The sequence below is a fragment of the Physella acuta genome, unplaced genomic scaffold, assembly GCF_028476545.2.
Source record: "Physella acuta isolate Inbredline_101_S28 unplaced genomic scaffold, ASM2847654v3 ptg000788l, whole genome shotgun sequence".
Lineage (NCBI taxonomy): Eukaryota > Metazoa > Mollusca > Gastropoda > Physidae > Physella > Physella acuta.
In genome coordinates this window covers 382978-391280 of record NW_026732306.1, presented here as the reverse complement: position 1 = coordinate 391280, position 8303 = coordinate 382978, and positions in this window count along the sequence as shown.

Here is an 8303-nt window from a genome sequence, read left to right as displayed (position 1 = left end):
GTAAGTAAAAGATCTAATTCTCTACATTCTGTTAAATTTTGAGTAATTTCCGTTGACTGGAAGTAGTACTTTACGCTACTTCCGATTTCTCAAAAAACTAATGTAAATTTTTAAAGTACTAATAATATTGCGCACTATTATGCGCTTTTTTATTTGGCATTCACTTGGTGTGCAATTAATTTGTCTACGAGATTTTATTCTATTTTTAAAACTTTAAGTATTTAAAATGGATTAAAAATCATGTCTATAGCCCGAGTTCCCATCCCCTTTTATTTTATATAAGAATATTCGAGAAAGTTTAGGGGAGATCACTCCCGATTTATTTGTTTAAATGACGATGCGGGAACGATAGAGACATCAATGTAAGATGGTCTCTTAGCAGAAGTGACGGGAGATGTTACTGATATTTCCCGTGTTGGCTTGTATGTTTGTATCTGTATATGTAGGGGTGTATGTTGAATGAAATAAAATTGACCCGTACACAGTAATAAATGTTTGCTATCAGAATTAGCTTAAAATAAATGAGTGGCTAAAGTTATATACATTTGCCAACGCTGTCAGTTTGTGTTATGTTTAGGTGTGTCTTATGTGTACATGTATATCACATACATTAAACTAGTTCTAGCAAATTTAACCTACACTAGTAAAAACAACAAGATAAAAACGCGTATCAAAAGTACATTCGTGCGTTTGTTAAATTTATTACCTTAGCTCTGAAACGAACTCACTCCATAATCCTAACTCTAGCAACTACAAAATTAGTTACCTTAAACCTGAAACGAACTCATTCCATAATCCTAACTCTAACAAATACTAAATTTGTTACCTTAACTCTGAAACGAACTCATTCCATAATCCTAACTCTAACAAATACTAAATTTGTTACGTTAACTCTGAAACGAACTCATTCCATAATCCTAACTCTAACAACTACTAAATTTGTTACCTTAACTCTGAAACGAACTCATTCCATAATCCTAACTCTAACAACTACTAAATTAGTTAACTTAACTCTGAAACGAACTCATTCCATAATCCTAACTCTAACAACTACTAAATTAGTTAACTTAACTCTGAAACGAACTCATTCCATAATCCTAACTCTAACAACTACTAAATTAGTTACCTTAACTCTGAAACGAACTCATTCCATAATCCTAACTCTAACAACTACTAAATTAGTTACCTTAACTCTGAAACGAACTCATTCCATAATCCTAACTCTAACAACTACTAAATTAGTTACCTTAACTCTGAAACGAACTCATTCCATAATCCTAACTCTAACAACTACTAAATTAGTTACCTTAACTCTGAAACGAACTCATTCCATAATCCTAACTCTAACAACTACTAAATTAGTTACCTTAACTCTGAAACGAACTCATTCCATAATCCTAACTCTAACAACTACTAAATTAGTTACCTTAACTCTGAAACGAACTCATTCCATAATCCTAACTCTAACAACTACTAAATTAGTTACCTTAACTCTGAAACGAACTCATTCCATAATCCTAACTCTAACAACTACTAAATTAGTTACCTTAACTCTGAAACGAACTCATTCCATAATCCTAACTCTAACAACTACTAAATTAGTTACCTTAACTCTGAAACGAACTCATTCCATAATCCTAACTCTAACAACTACTAAATTAGTTACCTTAACTCTGAAACGAACTCATTCCATAATCCTAACTCTAACAACTACTAAATTAGTTACCTTAACTCTGAAACGAACTCATTCCATAATCCTAACTCTAACAACTACTAAATTAGTTACCTTAACTCTGAAACGAACTCATTCCATAATCCTAACTCTAACAACTACTAAATTAGTTACCTTAACTCTGAAACGAACTCATTCCATAATCCTAACTCTAACAACTACTAAATTAGTTACCTTAACTCTGAAACGAACTCATTCCATAATCCTAACTCTAACAACTACTTAATTAGTTACCTTAAACCTAAAACGAACTCATCAACAATCCTAACTCTAGCACAACTAAATCCTTATACACAAGCAAAATATTAACACTAGCCATAATACTAACTAACCTAAACCCTACCAAGTGCCTTACTGCGATACCGAAAGTACAACATCACATAGACACAATACTGGCACTTTTAGAAAAACAAATTATAAACCTCAGCATGATACAAAGTAAAATAGATTCCAACTTTTATTGAAACTAAATCTCTAGAACCACCGACATCCAACAATAACGGACAATCAGATTCAGAAGAACTCCAGCAACACAATAGCTTCATGGCTGAAATCACTATGAAGAAAACAGGCTATCCAATCTCTCCTCGATTTAACGGAACTTACATTTCGGTATTAAAAGTGTTTTATAAACGCGATCGGTTTTTCCTGGATCAAAGGGAGGGGGTGTGTAAAGGGAGGAAAGGTGAGGTGGGGGGGGGGGGAGTTTGATTCACAGACCCGACCCATGATAACAATCATACGTAATTGGGTATTAGCAACAATATTTAGAGTTTGGGTGTTTTTTATCTCTTGTGAAAATGCAAACAACTTGAAGTGTGTTTTAGAAAACGATATTGCCAGACGATGCAGAGTTCAAAGATGTACGTCCTATAATATTCATTACAGCTAATTTAGCAATGTACTTTAGTTTAATTCAGGGAGAGAAACAAATTCAAAACCCATTAGAAAAATAAATTACTTCCCTTTACAGCGTGTTTTGAGACTGTGGGGGAGTGGTTAGATTTGTCAATGGCTAAAGTATAAAAAGAAGATGGATGAAAGTATATGCTTCGGTACCTGTCGCACGCTGCTGCGATCTCAGAAGAAATTCCACTGTTTACAATAAACACTCATCGAATGCCCAAACTGATTCAGACTTAAATAATTCCATAATTCTGTTAAACCCAGTTTTCCATTTTCAAAAGATAAATTTTATTTTATTTTTGGCCGAAAAAAGTATTGTCTGCCCAATGAACTTCTTCAAATTCTCGAATTTGAAGATCTGTCTAACATATCCTATTTGAAAATTTATAATATTGTTGGAACCTAATAGAAATAAGTAGTAATAAATGCATCGTTAAAGCTATAGAGTAAACATAAAAATAAATTATAACGCAGTAAACATTTCATTCGGCAACTCTAGTAGCCTACTGTTTGGATTGGACTCCAGGGTTGCTTTGAAGATAAATATTTACTGTACTTTTGAAAAATATAGCATTGTTTCTCCGGTTGCATTATTAAATGTGTGTTTGTATATTTGAATACGTATTTCTTTTTACTACCGTCTTCTTTTAAAAAAAGTTTTAAAATATACATTTAGTATAGCCAGCATATTTTTCTTAACAAAACTATGTAGCCTATCATGTAGTTGTACATATGTAATGTTGAAAGTTCTTATCTCATAGCCTCGGACACATTGACACAAACACAGGGAGAGAGAGAAAATGATATATATATATATATATATATATAGAGAGAGAGAGAGAGAGAGAGAGAATGAGAGAGAGAAAATGAGAGAGAGAGAGGGTGAGAGATGGAGAGAGAGAGGGGGGATAGAGGGGGGAGAGAGTGAGAGGGGAGAGGGGAGGAGAGGGGGCGAGAGAGGTAGAGAGGGGGGAGAGAGGGGGGAGAGAGGAGAGAGAGGAGAGAGGGGAGGAGAGGGGACGAGAGAGGGAGAGAGAAAGAACGAGAGAGAGGGGGAGAGAGGGAGAGAGAGAGGGAGAGAGGGGGGAGATGTGAGAGAGAGGGGGGAGAGAGAGCGAGCGAGAAAAAGAGAGAGAGAGAGCGCGAGCGAGATAGAGAAAGAGAGAGAGAGAGAGAGATAGAACTCCGCATCTGGGCTCTCATTCATTAGGATATAATATATAATTTCCCATAAAACTATTCTTTATCGTGAAGATAATATTGATCAAAAAGTACGATACAACAATTCTGGGGACAGTATGAAACGCCTATGAATAAAACATACATTAAACGAACGTAGTTTGTTGTTAATTTTAGTCATGAAATACTTGAGTTGGTAAACTCTCCCAGAACCGGGTATTAGAATCTCAGATATTCGAATACGGTAGAGAGTTGAGTTTTAATTCCGATTACAGCATGGATGATTTCGTTCACGCCGGCGATCAAAGGGATCGATCCTTAAGGAGGTATCGAGAATGTTGTCAGCGTAGGTGAAGCGTGGCGGACAAACTATGTGAAGTGGCGTTAGGAACCAGTTCATCACAAACATCTCACAAGAGTAATGAACCGTGCAGATAGAGAAGATGGTATCGAATCTATTCGCAGAATTCTTGTTACATGAAAATTTATTTGTATCTTAACAGTTGAATAAAGAAAAATCTGAATTCTTTATACAAAACCTAATCAGAGGAATATTATGTTTGAAATTATTTTGTTTTTTTCAGATCATATGTTGGTATTTAAAAGATGTTTGCTAAATCGAAAAGTCTTGAGTTTGAACCCTCGGGCAGATGAGGCTCGTTTGCTCGGGACAGCCACTCTTCTAGGAGAGACAGCTCCAAAATAAAACAACTGCTGCCTTGTAGTTTGTTCTTGGTTGGACAAAGGCTATGGAAGCAAATCCAAAAAGAAAAGCATGCTGAAATCGGAGTCAATGGCCTAAATGGCGCATAACCAGTTGACACGTAACGCTTAATTATGTTGGTGTTGGAGGGGATCCCTTCCAACACTAAAATAAAAACGAAGAAGAAGAAGAAGAAGAAAAGATGTCAATGTAATATTGAATATGGGCAGATGTCTAGAAAGTTATCTGTTAGAAATAATAAGAAGACAGTTTCGAGAGATTGACTTGTAGTGTAACATCAGCTTCGTCGTTTGGTTTTTGTGTGTGTGTGCTAAGAATAGGTGTAAGACTGGCGTATCAGCTGCTGTCAATACTCCTACAACGGTAGATGTCTTAAAGTAATCGTCTTACTCTAAAAACGCTAAATTACCTAAAGTAAACGTCTTATTCGATCAATAATTAAAACGCGTTATTCGACTAGTGGTAAATTACCTAAAGTAAACGCCTTATTCAACCAATGGTAAATTACCTAAGGTAAACGTTCAACTCCAACATCTGTAGATTACTTAAGTAAATGCCTTACTTAAATAGCTATGCAATTTTCGGATTTATTTTAAAATGTATTTTACAATTTACCTCTCGTTCATAAAAACAAAAAAAAATATTTTAACGAATCAATTGAACGATAAACTCTGAGCATGGGAACACAAAACGCCACACCAAGACATTCCTTCACATTAAAAAAAATGTGAACACCGCCTACAATAATCTCAAATGATATCACTTAGACGCATGTAAGAGACTCCATGGGCCATCCCTCTCTCAGATGGCTCCCCATCGCGACAATCGTCCCCCATGGGCCAACCGGCAAGGGCCAGGTTTAATCAGCCAGCGATTAAGCACTTCCGGGTACAAGTCAAGCCGGGGATGCTGGGTAAAACTGGCATAGAACAGGGCCCGGCTACTTGAGTTAGATGCCTGATGGGTCTATTCAACGGCCGCACGCCGAGTGGACCCCGCGATGTGCCGGCTAATTCACCCAGTGGAGCTGAGATAGAACCTGAAAGTGTGTACCTAGGTGAGGGGGTGGGGGGGGGGGGGGGGTGATGGGAATTCCGTGATTGTAAATATTTTGTTGCTATGGGAACGTAGAAAATATAGCTGAAGTTTTAGCGACGTCGTAGATGGTAGATTCCTATGATAAAATTTAACGCAGTAATCTCAAAATGCGTGTTGGAGAAAAGAAGCTAGATCTAAGTGTTTATCAAGATAATATGCCTGCATATGATTATGATTAAGGGGCGAAGTGGCTTAGCGGTAGAGAGCTAGACTGCTAACCAGTAAGTCTCGAGATCGAATCTGGGTTCAAGTCAGTAGACCGTCCCTGAGTTCACCCAGCAGTGGCGTAGCGATGTCGGGTGACACCCGGTGCGGCACTTAATGGTGTCACCCCCCTAGAGGCGTTGCGACCCTTCCCGGGGACAAACTTTCAAGTTTTCGATTTGCACCACCCCTCTCAAGTTTTTGATTTGCACCCCCCCCTCAAACTTTCGACTTGCACCCCCCCCCCTTCAAGTTTTTCTCTATATATTTTGCTATTTTTTGCCTTGGTGTCACCCCCCTAAATGGTATCACCCGGTGCGGTCCGCACCCCCCCTCGCTACGCCCCTGCCACCCAGCCTTGATGGGTACCTAACGTTAAGGAAAGTAAAGGCGGCTGGGCATAGTGCTGACCCCACTATCTATTTATATGTTACAGTTTTCGTCATCGGCTTGTGAGGACAGGTACAATATAGAATAGTAATACTTCTTTCTTGCTTTTGTTTTCATTCATTTAAGATGGTTTACTTGTACTTAATACTAAACGTCTAACTACTTTTAAATTATATCACTTACTCCCTTTCTCTCTTTATATATTCCGTTAAAGATTCTATAGAAAATCTTTTAACTACACTACTTACGTTTATACATACTGAAGGTATTTGACTATTAGTTCCTATGTTAACTTGACGTATATTAATATCGTGGTCCGTTTCCAGATGGCGCTTTATGGAGTCACCAGGGCATCATTAATTATATGCCCACCTCTGCCCGTAGGTGCCTAGCCGTGGCAGAAATATGACGCACTGCTGTCAATAAATCTAAATCACGACAAAAGGGAGACTACCACGCTGAAAGGCAAAAAGGGAATTAACTCGAGTCTATATAAAAGCTGGTCTTTTCATCAAGCCAATAATCGCGATGTTAAACTATTCTCGGCTAACTGTAGTGAACAGCTGTTTAGCAACAGCTACCACCCACGTAGTAAAACTCGCTACTGTAACACATTTCCCTGATTCTTCCTCCCTAGTGCTCATACTTAGAAAATTTTCAATTACATATTTTGAAAAGTGTTAACTACCTAATTAACTTACCTCTTCTAAAACTATAGATAGCCCTCTATCCATATAGGCTATTTATTTAGTTGATATTTTCCTTCATTAAAAATTATTTTTTTAAATGTGTGTATATCTGCGTACGGTGAGAAAATTCCGACTTGGTTTATTTTCGCTTTGATCTAAAAATCACGCTTTCGGAACGTTTTCAATATTTTTCTAAACTAGACATCTGTTCTTAATGAGCGTTACCACTTTCGGTATTTTTTTAAAGATGTAAAACATAAACAGTCTACGGCTGCATGTAATCTTCGGGTAATTAACAGTAATTTTTACGAAGCCCAACTTTCAAAGTTTTATTTTTTTTTAAATCTAATAAAAATAAAAACTTATTCAGTTAGTTAAGAACATCCATAATTTTAAGTTTTTTAAAAATCTAACCAAAATAAAAACTTATTCCATTAGTTAAGAACATCCACAATTTTAAGTTTTTTTTTTACAAAACCAATCACTGTATTTTGACAACATGCGGACCCAGCCATGTTAACCATCATTTTTTCTCGTTTTTCTCCTTTTTTGCAATCATATTGGACAACATACATATTTGGCTGAGTCCTTACTGCTATGTTATATCTGATAGTGATACTAGAATGAACCAAGTCTCCAAGTAAAGTAAAACAATATCCACTGATATTATATTGTTATTATTATTGTAAATGGAACGGTGTAGCCTAGCGATAGAGTGCTAGACTACTAACCCGAAAGTTTCGAGTTCGAATCCGGGTTCAATATAGTGCAACGTCCCTGAGTCCACCCAGCTCTAATGGGTACCATCAGAAGAGATGCCTGGAAGAAACTCTGCTCACGTTAGGGAAAGTAAAAGCGGCTGGGCATAGTGCTGACCACAATATCCCTTCATATACCCTGGTCACAGAAACAGGTGAACTCTACTACACTTGCCCCCATGGACCGTTAGATCCAAAAAAAATAGAAATAAAGTAGATTATCGTTCAATAATTTTCTTCGATGAATCCCAAACGAACTACATTTCCACAAAAGAAACAACAACATGGAAACCAATTATCTCCCTTTCAAATATAATGTACCATCGCACTGGGTTGCTTTTCAAAACCATCTCTAATCGTAATTAAGCGCAAACAGTCGCTCAGTGTATTTTAAGTGTAAAAGGTGATTAGCACGTAGCCTATACTCTACAGTACAAAACGTCCCTACCGTTGAAAGCACGTTATCATATCTAGGTGTGTTCTTAGTATAACAATATGATTAGCTTATACAATCTTCGGTACAAAAGCTACATACGTGCTACTATGTAAAGCACCTTATTATATCCACGTGTATTCTATGTGTAACAATGGAGTTAGCTTGTATACTCTCCAGTACAAAAGGT